The 18965-nt window shown below is 42.8% G+C and overlaps 1 protein-coding gene across 1 annotated transcript in view; it reads left to right on the top strand.

The window, feature by feature from the left end:
* CLDN16 (claudin 16) overlaps positions 1-18965 on the top strand; it is a 104346-nt gene that overhangs the window by 45124 nt on the left and 40257 nt on the right. The gene's annotated exons all lie outside the window — the stretch shown is intronic.

The raw sequence follows: 18965 nt of genomic DNA, 5'->3' as shown, positions 1-18965 counted from the left end.
GGCGCTTGAATTTCCCGCGAACACCCCATAATGTTCTAAATTCGGCGAACACCCGATGTTTGAGTCAAACTTTTGTTTCAACTCGAAGATTGGGCTCATCCCTACATGTAATCTCCTCGGAAGAAATACCTTTAAAGTTAAAGTTGAACATCTAGTCCTTCCACATTGGTTTCAATCTCATGTCCTCATAAAGGGGGCATTTTTGGACCCCTGAAACGTGTACTCTTTGGATTGTCCTCAAGACTTTTATGAGAATAAAGTTGTATTTGACTCTTTTGCAGTGGTGTGGTACTTTGATTTACATTTTTGTTACATTACACTAAAAGCCCAGGAGACCGTGAAGATTCTTTAGGGTGTAGAAGCTGCCTGCCTAAGAACCAGATCAGTATGTCAACATCAGTACCGTAAGATAGCAATACCAATAGGATACTGGTGAGGGGATGCACTGGACACCTTTGCTACCATTGTGCTAAATGCTGGGTTCCAGTGTGCCCCTGTGCCTTTAGGGAGGGGTGGGTTCCCTCCAGGCTCATCTGCCCTCTGCCTATCCATTATAATGCATGTGCTTCTACTATGAAGGCTCTCAAAATTTAGAGTTAGGACTGCAGATAATGCTGCAGTGTCGTGAAGTGGCTCTGCAGCTTACGCATGTTTTTGCAAATGTGTGCGAACTAAACCCCTGTTTTTAACGCATACTCTTATGCCGCGTACACACGGTCGGACTTTTCGTCTACAAAAGTCCGACAGCCTGTCCGACAGACTTCCTGCGGACTTTCGGCGGACTTGCAGCAGACTTTCTAACGAACGGACTTGCCTACACACGACCACACAAAAGTCCGACGGATTCGTACGTGATGACGTACACCGGACTAAAATAAGGAAGTTCATAGCCAGTAGCCAATAGCTGCCCTAGCATGGGTTTTTGTCCGTCGGACTAGCACACAGACGAGCGGATTTCGAGGTCCGTCGTAGTTACGACGTAAAGATTTGAAGCATGTTTCAAATCTAAAGTCCGTCGGATTTGAGGCTGAAAAAGTCTGCTGAAAGTCCGGAGAAGCCCACACACGATCGGATTACCAGCCAGCTTTAGTCCGTCGGCGTCCGTTGGACTTTTGTAGACGAAAAGTCCGACCGTGTGTACGCGGCATTAGACAGTATAATTTTGTTGGTTGGAGGCTGGTCTGTGAGTTGAGCTGGGAATTTTCTTTGGTTTTGTTTGACATGCGCTCCTTGCTGCAAAGGCCAGGTATAGGTGGGGGCACTGGCTATTTGTTTATACTAATAGGATAACCTTAGGGGTCCAGTGCTATTTTTCCTCTTTCCTCATATAAAGTGTACAGAACCCTTTTTTTTACTTTTGAATCCAGTCGGGTTTTTATTACTGTCTGTGCCCCTGATAGGCCAATTTACCCTCTCTGTTTCTCTAGTTTATCTTTATCACCAAAAGTTAAAGTAAAAGAAAATCCCAAATTTTGGGTTGTCCCCAGAACAGGAATAGAGGGTAAATCCTCCAATGGGGGCACTAGTTCTGGTGACCCTGGGGACAACCAGGGGTTTCCTCATTTTAGAGGTATTTGCTGTCACTTCTTGTTTGGCTTTGGGACAGGAGTCAAGAGAACTCTTCACAATAGGACACTGATGGTAAAACAATTGACAGGGGGTATTTCCTATATACACTATATTACCAAAAGTATTGAGACATCTGCCTTTACAAGCACATGAATTTTAATAGCACCCCATAGGGTTTAATATTGAGTTGGCACACCCTTTGCAGCTATGACAGCTTCAACTTCTCTGGGTAGGGTGCCCACAATGTTTAGGAGTGTGTCTATGGGAATATTTGACCATTCTTCCTGAAGCGCATTTGTGAGGTCAGGCACTGATGTGGACGAGAAGGCCTTGCTCGCAGTCTCCGCTCTAATTCATCCCAAAGGTGTTGAATTGGGTTGAGGTCAGGACTCTGTGCAGAGCAGTCATGTTCCTCCATGCCAAACTCACTCATCCATGTCTTTATGGACTTTGCTTTGTGCACTGGTCCAAATCATTTGGTGGAGGGGGGATTATGGTGTGGGGTTGTTTTTCAGGGGTTGGGCTTGGCCCCTTAATTCCAGTGAAGGGAACTCGTAAGGCATCAGCATAGTATTTGGACAATTTCATGCTCCCAACTTTGTGGAAACAGTTTGGGGATGGCCCCTTCCTGTTCCAACATGACTGCGCACCAGTACACAAAGCAAGGTCCATAAAGACATGGATGTGAGAGTTTGGGGTTGAGGAACTTGACTGGCCTGCAAAGATTCCTTATTTCAACCCAATAGAACACCTTTGGGATGAATTAGAGTGGAGACTGTGAGCCAGTCCTTCTCATCCTCATCAGTGCCTGACCTCACAAATGTCCTTCTGCAAAAATGATCAAACATTCCCATAGACACACCTTGTGGACAGCCAGAGGAGTTGAAGCTGTTATAGCTGCAAAGGGTGGGCCAACTCAATATTAAACCCTAAGGCCTAAAACTGGGATGCCATTAAAATGAATGTGTGTGTAAAGGCAGGCGTCCCAATACTTTTAAAAATATAGTGTATATCCAAAAAAAAAAAAGTTTTGCTTTTAGTTCTACTTTAAAGTAACTTTTTCTAGTTGTGGTGTCTCTATTCTTATGTGCCTAAAGATCACTTAGCTTCTATTCCTGTAACAAGAAGTACTCTGCAACACTGTCAAGAAAAACCTAATTTCCTTTTTCTTATTCTTCCAAAATCAGAGTTTTCCTCATCCCCCAATATGCCATAAGACATAGGGACCTAGGGAGGTTGACTGATAATCCTGCAAACAGCATCTAAAAACCTAGCCTACATGTTTGCATAACAGAAAGTTGGTATTCTGATCTATAGCCGTTAACAAAAAGAAAAGCCTGCTAGACAAAAACAAAGAGAATTTGTCATCACAGATTTCCGTGGCTGATCTGTGCAGAGAGAATAGCAAAGGCGATAAAAGCAGTGACTTTTAAGCACTAAGCACAAAAACAAGCATTGTCACTGAATAAAAATGCCATTATTGTCATTTATTGTTTGTATGTATTTGATGTTGTTTACTTTTTAACTGTTGACATGACGTACTGCAAAGTTTCAGCTCAGACTAATGTCTTTAGAATTTTTTCAGGCATGTAACCCAGTTAAACTCGACTTGTCATAGCATTAAACCAATGTATTCTAAGGCCATGTAGTAGCCAGTCAATAATTAACAGATCTCTGTAATGGGAACGTCTTTGTTTTTAGTTATCCCCCATCCTACCCCTTCAACTAACCATACTTAAAATGTACCTAGATTTCCTGCACAAATGCAATATATTATGGCTGACCTTTCTGGGTGGTGTTCAGGGATCTGAGGATTCATAACCAGGCTAAAGGAGAGGAACCTACCAAGCAGCCACATTTACTATTTTTCTTCTGCTCTGGGTCACAACTATTGGTATTCTAATACTGAAATATAGAATAAGCCTTAAAAAGCAGGTTCTGGGGCTTTCATTGCATACATGGGGTCAGCTGAAGGATCCTCCTCAAGTGCCGGTTTTGGTACATTACGGACCTTGTCCCAGTATGTGGGGGTTTGCCTAGCTTTTGTGTCTGCTGGCTTCCTTATTGTGGCAACTTGGACTGACTGCTGGATGGAAAATGCAGATGACTCTCTGGAGGTAAGACATTTTATGACAAACAACTATTTTGCCTTTGGGATTAAAGTCACTATTTTCGAGTCTTGAGCGTTAACTTTTTTAGAAGCTTTATATACTGTACATTAAAGTCAGTATTTGCAGATCTTAGTCCTTAAATATTTTAGAAATTTTAATTGTGATTGTTTCTATAAAGCTCTGTATACATTCTGAGTGGTAGTAGACACAATGGGGCTTATTTGTTAAGGCATTGCAAAGAGCGATGACGACATGCCAAATATAGTGCCCCATATCAGCCAGGCTTTAGTTTTGTGAAATCATGTATCTGTAAGATGAATAATGATATTTGTTAGAGATTACTGCACTTTGTACTTCACTCCATGACCAGGCCATTTTTTGTGATACAGCACTGCGTTATTTTAACTGACAATTGCGCAGTCGTGCAACGCTGTACCCATATAAAATTGGTGTCCCTTTTCCCCCCACAATTAAAGCTTTCTTTTGGTGGCATTTGATCACCTCTACGGTTCTTATTTTTTGCGCTATAAAAAAAAAAGACTCGCAATTTTGAAAAAAACAATATTTTTTACTTTCTGCTATAAAACATAGCCAATAAAAGAAATGTAAAAAATCAAATTTCTTCATAAATTTAGGTCAATATATATTCTGCTACATGTTTTTGGTAAAAACAATCCCAATAAGTGTATATTGATTGGTTTTTGCAAAAGTTATAACGTCTACAAAAATATGGGGTATTTTTATGGAATTTTTCTTTATTTGTTTCTTTTACTAGTAATGGCGGCGATCTAAGACTTATAGTGGGACTGCGACATTGCGGCGGACAAATCGGACACTAAGTGACACTTTTGATACTTTTTTGGGAACCACTGACACCAATACAGTGATCAGTGCTAAAAAATACGCATGCACTGTCACTGTACTAATGACACTGGCAGGGAAGTAGTTAACATCAGGGGCTATCAAAGGGAAAGAAGTAAAGGATTTTTTTTTTTGAGATTCATACTTTCCTAGGTTGATACAGCATCAGTCCGATGCTGCATCAGTCCCCTGGCACCTCTGCACTGAGAACTGAGCGATCGAACACTGCCGATCACTCAGTTTGCTGACTGTCAGTCACAGCTCTCTGCTCTGCCCCCTTTTCGCTCATTGGAGAGCTGAGCTTTAGAGGGGGTGGAGCAGGCATCTCAGGCTCTCAGCAGCTTGATGAAAGGCTGAGCAGGATGTCAGTATTTGACGGATCCAGGCTTTATTGTCGCGATGACGTGGTGCCTGTACTGAAATCATTGACGTCAGCAGAGAGCAGACTTCCGCTTGATCTCTACTAAAAACGGGTCACAGGAGTGCAAAACGAACTGAGCTTTGGCTGGACTTCTCCTTTAAATGTGTCCTTAGGGAGTGCTTGCTAACTGTGTGGGGGGTGCTTTAACTGCGGGAAGACAGAGATCCCTGTTCCTGCTTAGAAGAAACACAGGATCTCTTTCTTCCCTACTAACAGAACAGCAATCTGCCTTGTTTACAATACTTGTTTATCTGCTCTGCCTCTATCGTGCGCACCGCAGACCCGAAAGTGCTGAATTACCTACCTGTACTTGATTCTGCACAGAGGAGCCGCCACCCCATAGTAAATGTACGTGGGGCGGTCGGCAAGAGGTTAATGACCGGTGACGTACCCGTAACATCGCTGGACTTTCAGTGATTATACCAGCATGATACCTGCAGCCGCAGGCATCATCCCTGTACTGTTATTTAGAGCCAGCAGTCTGCTCTATTGTAATAGCAATAGCAGCGGATAACTATTCGATCAATTGCTATTACAAGCAGCAGGAGGGGACATCCTCCCCCTCCCGCCACCTTCTGCGCGTTGCTCCTATCCCACTAGGAGACTCGAGCACCTAGCTGGCACATCTGCCGTCTGGTCAGACAGAATAACAAAGCCGGGATCGGCATCGATCGGCTCTCCGCTATGGTAACCTGGAAGCTATGACATCACATCACTTCTGGTTTACCCGGATGTCAACGGTGCCATTTAAAAAAAAATTGAAAGCATTTAGAAACACTGCCACCAGTTGCATTATATTACTCAAATCATTGCACATAATGGCAAATAAATATATATTTATTTTTTCATACTCTGAGATTTGAGATACAAATTAATTCTTAAAGTTGTTCTACTGTTTAAGTATTTATTGCCTAATTGGTTCCTGGTGCATATTTTCTCTTTCTATATATATTTGTACAGTAACCATACAAGTATATATAGAAAGAGAAAATAGTGTTTTAGTTCTATGCATGTTCCAGCCTGAGGAAGGCCATTAACAGAGTTCCTCTCCCATCCTCTGGAACTCCCTACCTCCATCTATCCGGCTATCCCCTACTCTTGCTTCCTTCAGGCGTTCCCTGAAAACTCATCTCTTCAGGAAAGACTATCACATCTCTAACTAATCTTTTACCACTTCCATCAGCTCATTCCCCACAGTTACAACCTTTTGTACCACCTATCCCACCATATTAGATTGTAAGCTCTTCTGAGCAGGGCCCTCTTTATCCCCTTGTATTTTATTGTATTATAACTATATTGTCTCCCTTTTATATTGGAAAGTGCTGCGTAAACTGTTGGCGCTATATAAAACCTATATAATAATAATATTAATAATAATAATAACAGTAAAGCCCAAAATTGCATTTTTTTCCAGATTTTCTTTGTATATTACTTTGTTTCTTTAAAACATTTTAAGAGCAGCAATCCTGAACTTACGTTATCTATATGTGGCCTGTGGTTGGGTCTGATTGCATGCACTAAAAATCTACTGTAGAGCTGTTCACTTTATTTTCATTATATGTAACCTGTGTTTATTGCTCTCCACTGGTCGCATTATCCAGTTGTCTTTTTTTTTTTTTTTTTAATAAAGGACCCTTAGATAAATGTAATTTTAAAAGTTATAAGGGGAGATTGAGACAAATGTCAAAATCCACCTTTCCTCCTAATTATGATATGTTCGGATCGTGGTCCAGAGGTAATTGACGGGCAGTGAGGAAGTGATGTGACGCCTTTTTTGATGACAAATGCGTTGCAACCGCGTGCAATGTAGGATGTTTGTGGCGCTTCCCTGTTTGCCTGAACGTGTCACATTTGGCCGGTTTGCTGGCCACTGATTGCTACATTTCAAAGCATCGTTATCACGCCATGTAAACACCCCTGTGTCTACTGCAGCTTTGGAGGATGGGGGTGGTAATAATTTGACTCAACCATGTATTTTATAAAACCGGTTTGATTTGTTTTTCAAGCATATGTTGTCAATACGACAGATATTTTATTGACTACAGAATATGGTTAAGGATGGAAGCAGCTGGACTATGTTTTTCAAGTCAATAAACTCACTCCACTCTTCATTTTTTCCCTGCCCTGGATTTTCTTTATTTGTCCTCAACAATGTAAACATTCGTTCCAAAGCAAGCATAATAATCAAGGAATTTAGAAGTATGTTTATGTAGTTAGAAGCCTCTCTATAATACAGGAACAATATGAGATCTGGTTGCAAAGCAGTTCTTTAGATATACTTAGGTTCAGTAATGTTAGACTTATATCTGGGTGATTTACTAAAGCGACAACAGCTTTACTGCTGTCCTTTTCTAATTTCAGAAAAACTGGCGTTTTCTTTTTTTCTTTTTTAATAAATAAAACTAAACGATGTCCTTAGTCTACAAAATCAATACATTCCCTATTTGCCATGTAATCCATTTTTCATGAAATCATTGCTTACTGTGTTTTTCTGCCTTCTTGTAATGTCCTAAATGAGCTCTCAAACCTCTGCTTTTCCCTCTCTCACTTCCACTTTTTAGCAACGAGCAGCGCACGTAAGTTGTGGTCATGTGCACTGCTCTTTGCACACTACACATCCCATAGTCCAGGGGTACTGAATTAAAAATCACGGAGGTACAGTAAGTAAATTATTGTTTCCAGCAGAGGTCCGAATCACATGTTTGTGCCATGATGCAGATCCTTCACGTCACAGCCCCCTTTCCTCTTAGGGTAGGTTCACATCTCTGTGGCTGAGGAATGTGTGCAAAATCATGTTCCTGACCTGCAGAGAAATGTGCTGCACTTTATCAGATGCGCGGGGTGCCATTCATTCTTAAAGGCACCCCCCACGCATTGCCACCTATGGCACATTTTCGAACGCACCAAACTGCATGGTGCTGAAGAACCATTCAGCTTGGTGCAGTGTGATTTAAAAAAAGGGTGAGGACTTCTTTCCCTGTCTTTCTCGTGGGTAGGAGAGCCCTTTACAATGAATAGGCTACCCTACCTGCGACGTGCGTGCACAAATGTGGATGCGCAGATCTGAACTGAGCCTCATATCACAGTCCCTCTCTTAATATCACAGTTCCCTCCCCTTCACTTCAAAATCCCCTCTTCACATTACTGTCCTCGGTCCCCCATTACCATCCTCAGCCCCCCATTACTGTACTCAGCTCCCCATAATTGTCCTTAACCCCCCCATTTCTGTCCTCAGCTCCCCCATTACTATCCTCATCCCCCCTTTACTCTCCTCATCCCCCATAATTTTCCTCAGCTCCCCCAATACTGTCATCAGTCCCTAATTACTGTCCTCAGCTCCCCCTTACTGTTCTGAGTCCCCCATTACTGTCTTGAGTCCCCCTAAATAACTGTCCTAAGTGCCCCCTTTTTGTCCTCAGGCCCCCATAATTCACCCCAGCTCACCCATTACTGTGGTAAGCCCCCCATTAAGTCCTCAGCCCCCTCTCAGCTCCCCTCTTACTGTCCTTAGCACCTATTCCTGTCATAAAGCAGTGCTTCTAAACCCCCCCCCCCTTCCTACCTTACACAGACAGAAGGAAGAGCGGGAGGCAGAGTTGGTCTGCATGGAGGGTGGGAGCTGCAAGCTGCCACGTGCCTGTGAACTTGAGAATCAAACCCTTCTTCCAGAACTGTCATGCCTCCCGAGTCCCGCTGCAGGCTATGAGGATGACAATGGTGAAGATTGCAGGGCACAAAAGGCTTCTAATTGGCGGCACCATAGTGGTCTGGACAGAACAGTGGGTCGGTCTGGTTGCGGACCGCAGTCCGCCATTTAGTGATGCCTGCCATAGTGCCTAGTCCCTAGTCCACCTTGGGAGTAAGTAAGAAGCAATGGCTACAATCCTACATATAGTGGGATCATGGAAAGTGAATGTAGACATACTCTAACAGGAAATCAGGTCACATCAGCAAATTAAAAAAAAAAAGAATTTGGAGATTTGGAGGAGACTGAGGGCAATAGAAGGTACTTTTCGAGTCAAAGCGGAGTTCCACCCAAAAATTGAACTTCCGCTTTTCGGAATCCTCTCCCCCTCCAGTGTCACATTTGAGACCTTTCAGGGAGGAGGGGGGAGCAGATACCTGTCTAATCCAGGTATTCGCTCCCACTTCCGGCATAGATAGCCACAGTATCCATGGAAATCTACGCCATGTCTGGTACCTCCTCTGTCCCCCCACTGTCTTCTGGGAGACACACAGGTCCCAGAAGACAGCAGGGACCAGTGGGATCGCGCAGCGCGACTCGCACATGCACAGTGGGGAACCAGGCTGTGAAGCCGCAAGGCTTCACTTCCTGATTCCCATACCGAAGATGGCGGCACCTCCACCCTAGGGACAGATCGGCTTCAGGTGCCGACATCGCGGGTGCCAGGACAGGTAAGTGCCCATATTTTAAAAGTCAGCAGCTGCAGTATTTGTAGCAGCTGACTTTAAAAAAAAAAGATTCGGTGGAACTCCGCTTTAAGCATACATACTTCAATAGATTTTGTTTTTTTAATGTCACTTTAAACTTTACTCAAATATTAAACTTCTTTAATACAGAAAAGCAAAGATCAATGGTGATATGCCAAGCGCAGTAACCTTCCTTAGTTACATCAGTCAGAATAATAAAATAAAACTTGATTGCTTTGGGATAAAGTATTTTGGCTTAATAAATAAGCATATGCATAAGACATCAGCCCCAGAAAATTAACCTTGGACTTGAACTTAAAAGTCATTAATTTGTTAACACTTTTACAAACTGTCTGTGGCTCAGTTTGCATATTGTATACAGCACTGCTAACAGAGGTTATATATTTTTTTATATCATTTTTTTATTTTTTTTTGCTTCAATAATAAATACGTGTATGATATTGATTGCACAGAGCGACTCCAAACCTCTTCTGGGTGCCCCTACCGGTGCTCTTGGCTCCTCGTCTTCTATGTCTGCCACCATAGTAAGCTCTATGCTATAGGGGCAGATGTGCAGGCACGCTTCCAAGCCAGGCTGTGTGCGCCCATAGACACGCTCCCTCCTCACAGGATTTGATTGACAGCAACACTGCCTCTGAATGCTGTGAGGAAAGGAACATAGACCAGCGACGCTGCAGATGAGCACAGCACTGGATCAAGATAAGACTCAGGTAAGTATATAGGGAGGTGAGCGATACAACGACTAGAACATTTTTCTTTTCCTTAATGTAGGGAATGCATTAAGGTAAAAAATGTCTTGCCCTTAGAACCACCTTAAAGACCTGTACTGTCCAAAGTGAATCGTAATACACTGTAGTAAAAAACGTACCTGCACATAGTGCAAGAAGTGTAGCAGGTCTTGGGCTTATGAGAATAGGGGGCCCAAGAATAACTGCTAGGCTGTTGACACATGGGCAATTCTGCTGATAGTAACAAATTACCGGTGTCAGGATTGCAAAAAAGGCACCTGTGTGTCCATATGGAAGCACTCCCTCTGTAGCCACCCACAGTGAGATGTCGCTCTGTCGCTAATCTATCGCTAATCTGATGCTGCTAAATCCCCCTAGTGTTAGAAGAGATATCTCCCTGCCTAAGCTACATAGGGAGTGAATCCAAAGGGGAAAAATTGGCAACTTGTTAGTAGTTCTGCAACTGCTATTTAGACAAATTGTCAGTGTTATAATTGCTAATGCCACCCATTTGTCATCAGGCCTATGCCCGCTTCTATGTCCTTATTACATTCTGTAAACAATAAAGTAATATTTCTGTTTAATTCACATTGTTTATCTTCAGATGTCTGGTGGTTGAGCCTCTAGTAACCAGGTTTACAACTTGGTTTTTACCTTTCTATACATGACAAGCAATATAGCAGTAATAATGATCAACATCAAGCCTAGACGGGATGCCAACCTCCAGCACCTCTTTTTACTAACAAAACATGGAAAAGTTACTGATGGAGCACATTTTTTTTTACTGGCATCCTGAAATATAACAGAAACTCATATTATAAACTTTTATACTCTAAAACAATCAATATTTAAGCAGTATAGACAATATGTAAACATTAACAATACTCAGTACAAGTAATCTGCTGGGCTTTACAATGAAAAATTTGAAATAAAATGTGAGTATGACTAGGATGAAAGACCTGGAGCACCCTGGCATAAATTAGAAAAATAAGCCACGGCTATCAGTAGGCATGGCTAGATTTTGGCTAAAAGTGGGAAGTGCTTAAAAGGCGATCGTTAAACAGAATCTGTGCCTAGTCACTATAAACACTGCACACATATAACAGTCCTTGTACCCACAAGGTATTCTTAATTGCTGTACCACAACCTATAGCCTCACAGACACATATAAATCTCAGGACAAAGGATAATTTTATAAAAATGAAATGTTTCCATTAAAAATGCTTTCATGCATACAAAAAGGACTGATTGACTGAGACGACTTTAAGGCTCCATGCACACTAGGAGCAGAAAAAACGTTAAAGTTTTAGGTTCCATGCACACTGGACTTAAAAAAACGTCGATTCTACAGGCGTTTGACGTTTTTTTCTCCTGCCTCTAGAAGCACTTCTGTTGTATTCTATGTGTCTTTGCACATTATGACTACTACAGGCGTTTTCTGTCAGGGACGTTCAGAGGCAGGAAAAAAACCCTTCTCTATCGCGTTTTATGGAGAAGTTTAGGAGCTGTAAAAACGTCAGTCTCTCCTAAACTCCTTTCATCTCTTCTGAACGTCAAGTTTCAACATTTTTTTTAGTAAAAATGCAATGCAGTGTGAAATGCATGCTGGTTATTTTGGGAGTAAAACTTTTGCAGAGGGGCATGTAGTGCAAAAACCGCCTATAAACTAAAATTCTTAAACTCGCATAGACTCACCTAAACTTTGTACAATATGCTTCCTAATTGTGTCTTTTTGCCACGTTTTTTAAGCTAAAAACGTTGATGTTTTTTCTGCTCCTAGTGTGCATGGAGCCTAAATCTTAAAAACGTGGCATAAAAGATGCAAATTGAAAGCATATTGTACAAAGCTTAGGCAAGTCTATGAGAGTGAAAGAGCATTTTGTTTATAGGTGTTTTTTGCACTACACGCCCCTCTGCAAAAGCCAGGAAATGATGTACAGTGACAACACACCTTTTTTTTTTACTAAAAAAAGTTGAAACTTGACGTTCAGAAGAGATAAGAGGAGTTTAGGAGAGACTGATGTTTTACAGCTCCTAAACTTCTCCAATAAACGCGATAGAGAAGGGTTTTTTTTCCTACCTCTGAACGTCCCTGACAGAAAATGCCTGTAGTAGTCATAACGTGCAAAGACACATAGAACACAATAGAAGTGGTTCTAGAGACAGGTGAAAAAAACGTCAAATGCCTGTAGAATCAATGTTTTTTAAGTCCAGTGTGCATGGAACCTAAAGAAGAACTTCATTAAAACCAGAAACTGTTGGGACAATGAACACCTTGGTCAGGACTATGTAATGCACAACATAATATACAGAGTGCAGGGGTTAAGAGTAAGTAACATACAAAACAACATATAGAGTGAAGCAGTCAGGGTGAACCCTGTGTTCACATCTGAGTCCCCCCTTATAACAAAGTTCCCAGCATTTCTCTATACATCAGGGTTCCAAGAGTCCCCTCTTACATCAGAGCCCCCGCTTACACTAGAGTGCCCCCTTACTTCAGACTTCCTCCTTACACAAGAGTCCTACTTTAGAGTCCCCAGAGTTCCCCCTTACATCAGGGCCTGAGCACCATTCAGTTAAGCAGCTGCCTTCTTTTTTATGGGCAGTCATTACCATTCTCGGACATTTACGGACAGATAAAAATGGTCTGATTTTTACAAATTGTCCGTAAATTTACAGGCTATTGGCAACCGTGCAGCCTAGTCTGCTTACTTACCTTTTTTATTTATTTTCACCTTATGACAACACCTACTCAATGTACTATATTTATAGGGGAGCAGTGTTGATACCCTATTACAAGAAGTATGAGCATCTCCCCCTCTCCTCATTGTCATAGCATATGGGGGAGATGTTCTGTAGTTCACAGAAGTGAACTGGGTGGGACCAATAACAGTGTTTGAGATTTCAGTGGATGTTAGAAGCTCGCTGAATTTCTGTCAGGATCAACCAGGTTTTTTTTACACCTATTGAGCAGATATAACAAAGTGCTTTTAATATTATTATTAGCAGACCAAAAGGGAACAAATACAAGTGTTAGGGTTTACATACACTTAAAATAAGTACAATTATGACATTTCTGTGTCTCCTTTGGTTATTCACCTTGCTTGCTATAGACAAAGGCACCTTTTAAGAATTGTTGGATGTAAGTGCCTCATTAGCAGGGTGCTTAGTTAATGACAGCAACTGTTCTCACGTATCTGAAACTGAGATGAATGCCAGGCCCTCTAAGAGCAAGCCTGGGGCATTAATGTGTGATAGAGTGGGTTTCCTTCCCTGCCTAATGACCTCAGAGACTTTTTTTACTATGTACAGGCAAGTAAATGACCCATGGCAATACAGCTCCTGCAGAGCCGCAGAGAAATATAAGAAGCTGCAAAGGAAGTTTGCTCTCTGTTGGGCTAACGGTGTATTCTGCCAGTTAGCTATTATATTTACAACACTCATTTCATCAAGGTGCTTGGATTTGAATGTGTTCATTTGCTGCAGTAAGCAATATAATTATTGATTCTGTGGCTTAGCAGGCTACACCAGAGAAGCATTGTTTAATACACCTGCTATGAAGGGATGAATAAAATGTGATGGAGTCAGGCCATGCAGTCATTATGCAGCATATCTAGCAACAGGATGCATATTAAAGCATCAATATTCACTGTTTGTTGTGCAGTTTACATGATGGTCACCACTGGGCTGAAACTAATATTGCAAGAAAAATTTTCTTTGCATTACTTTCTTGTTAACTATATTTAGATTACATTATATGCATGCAATATAGTGCTGTTTCTATAACACAAAACAGTACAAAATTCTAAATTATTCTGATTGTGCTACATTCTTAAAGCAAAACTCCAAAGTCTGTCCAATTGTGCCCCCCCCCCCCCATCTCTGCATGTATGGGTTTTTGTTTTGTTTTGTTTATTAAGCCGTCATTTTCCCAATGTCTTTAGGATGATCATGTTATCATTGGGATCTTTTAGGATCTTCCCATGCGGTTGGTGGTCCTCGTTGTTGTAGAGAGCGAAGCTGACTTGATGACATCAGCGCCACTCTTTACATCTTTACACTGTGAGTGCAGGGTGTAATAGTGACAACCGCTCAGGATGAGTCCGAAATATCTAGCAGAGACCTGTGGCATGTCTGTGCATGCATGGAAACTTGTGGTGTGCATGCTTCTGAAAACCATGAAGGAACAAGAATAGAAGTTTCAAAATGGCAGTGCGGAAGCAGAGTGACGCATGGAAAACTTCCGCTACAAGGAAATAACTCTGAACTCCAAGGACTAGTATTTCTTTTAATTATCATACATGGACAATTATTAAAGTGATAACATTTAATTTTACATAGGTAGGGTTAAGTTTCTCTCTAAACCTGAGCTGTTTTTTTTTCTTAGGGGAAGCTTCAAGTAATAAAAAAAATAACAGTTGGGCTAAGCTGCTATGATCCCATAGCCCGCACTCTCTCACGCACTCGGCTCAATTTACTAAAACCTATGCACATTTGGAGGCACACCAGTTGTATATGGACAAGGTGAATGTAAACTTACAATATTTACTATGTGCCCAGACAATACACAGGCACCAGTGTACATATGGTGAATTTACTAGTAGATAAAGTTTTGCTGTTGGGATAATAGTCCACTATCATTAAAAGTGAAAAAACTAGATAAAGGTAAAAAAAAAAATTAAATCTATGTATGGAGCTTATGACAGTGTGCATATGTATATGTATGCACAAAATTTCATATGCTGACGCTTCTGAACTTTCTTCTAATACTAAATATCCACCCATACGCTGCCTTTACTCACTCCAGCAGCATGATATACAGATTTCACATACTGCTTTGCTTAGCACATTTAATTAGTGAGCTGGTCACTTGAGTTCCTCAAGACATGCGATTAAGTTATTTGGCTCCTATCCAAATTGGCCTGAGCATGTGTATGTATGAATTGTATGCATGTGATATAGGAATCTTAGATCGTAAGCTCCTTGACGGCAGGGACTGATGCAAATGTACAATAAATAAAGCACAGTGTAAATTGTCAGCGCTATATACCTGATACCTAATACATGTAGTATTAATAATAAGTAAAATGGTAACATGGGCCTTCTTTTATGCACATGTAGAACTGGTAGATCTATGATCTACCATTTGATACGTAAATTTAGTGAATTGCTCGTTAGGGGGAGTTAGATTTGCCTCTGTTCCAGCTCGGCTGACGTTGCGTGTGGTTCCAAACTGAGCCAGTGGGTGTCGTTGTTACCATTGGCTGGTGTTGGAAGGGCAACGGGTCGAAGCGTATGGGTGCTTCTCTGTCCTGGAGACAACTCGGTGGAGGTGGTCCTCCGAGTTGCATTCTGGGAGAGGGTATTTATGGGACAGATGCCATGTTTTAGGGTTTGTTTTACAGCCACCTGCTGGCCCTCATGGCCGACAGGTATATGTTAGAGTGCTATCTCACGGTCCTCCGTTCCGGAGGCCCGCATCGCTGCGGAGCATGGGTGGGCCCAGAAGTCTGTCTGGGGCCTACCACAGCAGCCGAGGAATGGTCCTGAGCTGTCTATCCAGAGTGAAGAAGCTGGACAACCGAGAAGATCCCACAGGAGGACCCGTCATGGAAGGATCATGCAGAGTGCTGGTCTGGAGAGGAGCCTGGTGACTCGGTTGGAGGACGTATCCTAAAGTTGTTCTACAGCATAGTACTGCCGGGTTGGCTTAGAGGTTCAAGTACTGTGTCTGACGTTCACCGCTAAACCAATACATCCTGTGGCAGAGGATCGTACGGGTTTATTCCAATCAAGTCTGTGGCAGAGACTTTTGTTTGTGCTACGTACTGGCTGCTAGGCAAGTGAGAGAGTCCTATCCAGGCGAGCAAAGATTGTGACCCATAAGGGGATTGCATCTGATTACAATATTCAACTTTAAAGGACGTTCTCAAAAATCCTAAAAAAGGCATTTGAGCTTCCCTGCAGTTTCCCTCCTGCCTCTTTCCTGCTACTTCCTTCGTTACTTGGTTCAATAAAGCATTGAAAATGTACTCAAGTGTTGGTGCTTTTATCGTCCAGAGGTAAACTCAACGGAACCCTAGACCCGGTGCGGGTGAAACAGAGGTGTCGAGAGTGAAGGTAACAAGCCCGCTTAAACCAGCAGCTCCACCGAGAGTTAGTGCTACACACCTTATCAGAACAATGGCACAAAAGAAAGATTTTTTGGGTGTTCAATGCGCACAGGAACCTCATTTATGCATTGAACACTAGTGAACGACTTGCTAGATAGGTTCACGTATTGTGCTTACTTAGCATGAATATGTAGCACCCTCTACCGGTAGGTAGGATCTAGTAAGGTTTTTTTTTTTACTAGGGTAACCAGCACAGGCAAATTTAGGAAGGCCTATGCTGCATGCTAGGCCTGTCTGCGCTTCAGTTCTGAGGCGCCTCCCCTGCTTCCAGGGAGAATATTCTGGAAGAGGGGCTGGGCCAGGAACTGGAGTGGCAGGCAGCTTGTGTGTGAGCCCTGACCAATCCAAACTGGTATTGGCAGGGGGCGGGCCTCATATATAAGCTGAGGTGATATACCACTGGAGAGAGAAGTCGGTTGGGTGAAGTGAGGAATGGCATGTTAGACAGTCGCAGGAGGCCATCCCCATCTAGGGGAGGTGCACCGATCGCAGGAGAAGGCCCGGGGAGAGCTGTGAGGGAACATTGCTTCTACATGGTCATTGGCAATGTCTCTGCCACCACACGGTTGGATGGCAGGGAACTCGTGGAGCAGAGGGGCAGGTGAAACTGTCGGTACGCATGGTCCAGTCAAAGTTCCTCATCAAGGACTCAGGGCTGTTGAAAGGTCGGTGTTACTACAGTGGGGCTGGAGATGCCAAGGAGTCTATGAGGGAACTCTGCTAGTACACGGTCACTAGCAGAGTCTTCATCAAACACACGGTGGATGATGGGGAGTCCTGAATCAGAAAAGAGACTGTGGGGATCTGTGTCAAGTCGATGTGGCCTGCGGGCACATGATTTGCAAGTTGGACTGGCTAGGAACAGTAGTCCATATTTCCTAGAAGATATGCTTTTAGCCCACTAGGCCTCCGGGGAAAGATTCTGCAGGCCTAAGGCCTAGTGGCAGCGAGAAACCAGAGCCACAGCAGGGAGGCTTATTCAGAGTGGGCCCCTACCATTCAATAGAAGAGGATGTGTCATATTTCAAGTAGTAACTTCAAGTTTGTGCAGGAGGAACCAAGTGTACAGGAGGAAACAAGTTATGGGCAGGAGGTGAAAGAGATCTAAGAACTCGCTTTTACACGGTCAAAAGTGGTGTTTCTATCCTTCATACGGTGATGGATGGAGAAATCTTAGGCTACTTTCACACTGAGGCATGCGGGCGCTGGCGGTACAGCGGCGCTAAATATAGCGCCACTTTACCGTCGTTTTAGCAGCACTAGCAGGTAAGTTTTAACCCCCCCCGCTAGCGGCCAAAAAAGGGTTAAAACCACCCGCAAAGTGCCGCTGCAGCAGCGTTTTGCGGCGCTTTGCAGGCGGGTTTGTAGCGCTGGCCCATTGTTTTCAATGGGAAGGGGAGCTTTAGAAGCGGTAAATACACCGCTCCTAATGCGCTCCAAAGATGCGGCTTGCAGGACTTTTTTGACCGCCCTGCAAGCGCACCGATCCAGTTTGAAAGCCCTCGGGGCTTTCACACTGGAGTGCATTGAGCAGCTCTTTCGGGGTGCTTTGCAGGTGCTATTTTTAGCACTTTAGCGCCTGCAAAGCGCCTCAGTGTGAAAGGAGCCTTAGAGATAGTAGTCTGCAGAGGTCGAGCCACAGGAGGAGCAACAATCTGCATGGAAATGCAGGAGAAGATTCATATCTAATGTACTATGCACATTCTAGCTTCTGGCTCTAACTTTATCAAAGTGTACTAAATGCTTAAATATGATGGCAAAGACTTATACTATGGGCATCCCATATTCCTATCCCTATCCAATTTGTACCCCCCAATAAAACAACAAAAACAAAGTTCGCAAAAGACTGTTCATTGTCTCTGGATGTGATGTATGAAGTCTGGCAGTGGTGTGATTTGGTGGATTGTTTGTTCCTAACTAGCCAATCAGTTTATTTAAGTGTCATGACTCATATCAAATTAAAAAAAAACATCTTCAAAAACATCTAAAAAAATTGGGCGGTGCAACAAAAAGTAAATGCTTTCTGGTATTCATTATTTTTTTCTGGTTGTGCTACCTACCTATTCAGAGAATCTTGAGAGCTGGGGAAAAAAAGCAGGGGCATAAACCCTTTATATTCCAGAGATTTTTCCTCTAGATCCTATAACCAGGGATGTGACAACAGGTGGGCAGGAGGGGAAGGCACACCTGGCACAGTGGTAAGGCCACTGCATGCATGCTCCAGATCAGTTGCTAGCAACCAGCGCGCCATGGCTTCATGTCTGGTCTGACAGCCATTGCTATCACACTGTGCTTCAGCATGTCCACTTTCCATCTCATCTGCTCACAGCTGACATAAAAAACACACCATGCTTGCACAACAACCTGCATGAATGTGCAGTGCCCACTTCAATGTCAACCTTGAGCAGCCAGAGCAAGGGGACAGATAATCCTATTGTAAGGCATGCATGAGGAGGGGGTTGCAGTTCTGCATCTTTGCCCTGGGCACTGGACAAATCTGTCCTGGTACTGCTTATAGCCACCATTCATGTTGAATTTCTTTTGACTTGTCTATTTAAACAATGCAAAATCTAACTAGTTGCTTTTTGTTACACTTATCTGTTATGTACAGTTTAAATGAATAAATACCTACTGCTGATTTGTAACTAAA

This window comes from Aquarana catesbeiana, linkage group LG04, assembly GCF_042186555.1.
Source record: "Aquarana catesbeiana isolate 2022-GZ linkage group LG04, ASM4218655v1, whole genome shotgun sequence".
NCBI lineage: Eukaryota > Metazoa > Chordata > Amphibia > Anura > Ranidae > Aquarana > Aquarana catesbeiana.
Note: the sequence above shows the minus strand (reverse complement) of the source record. Positions and strands in the feature narration are given on the sequence as shown.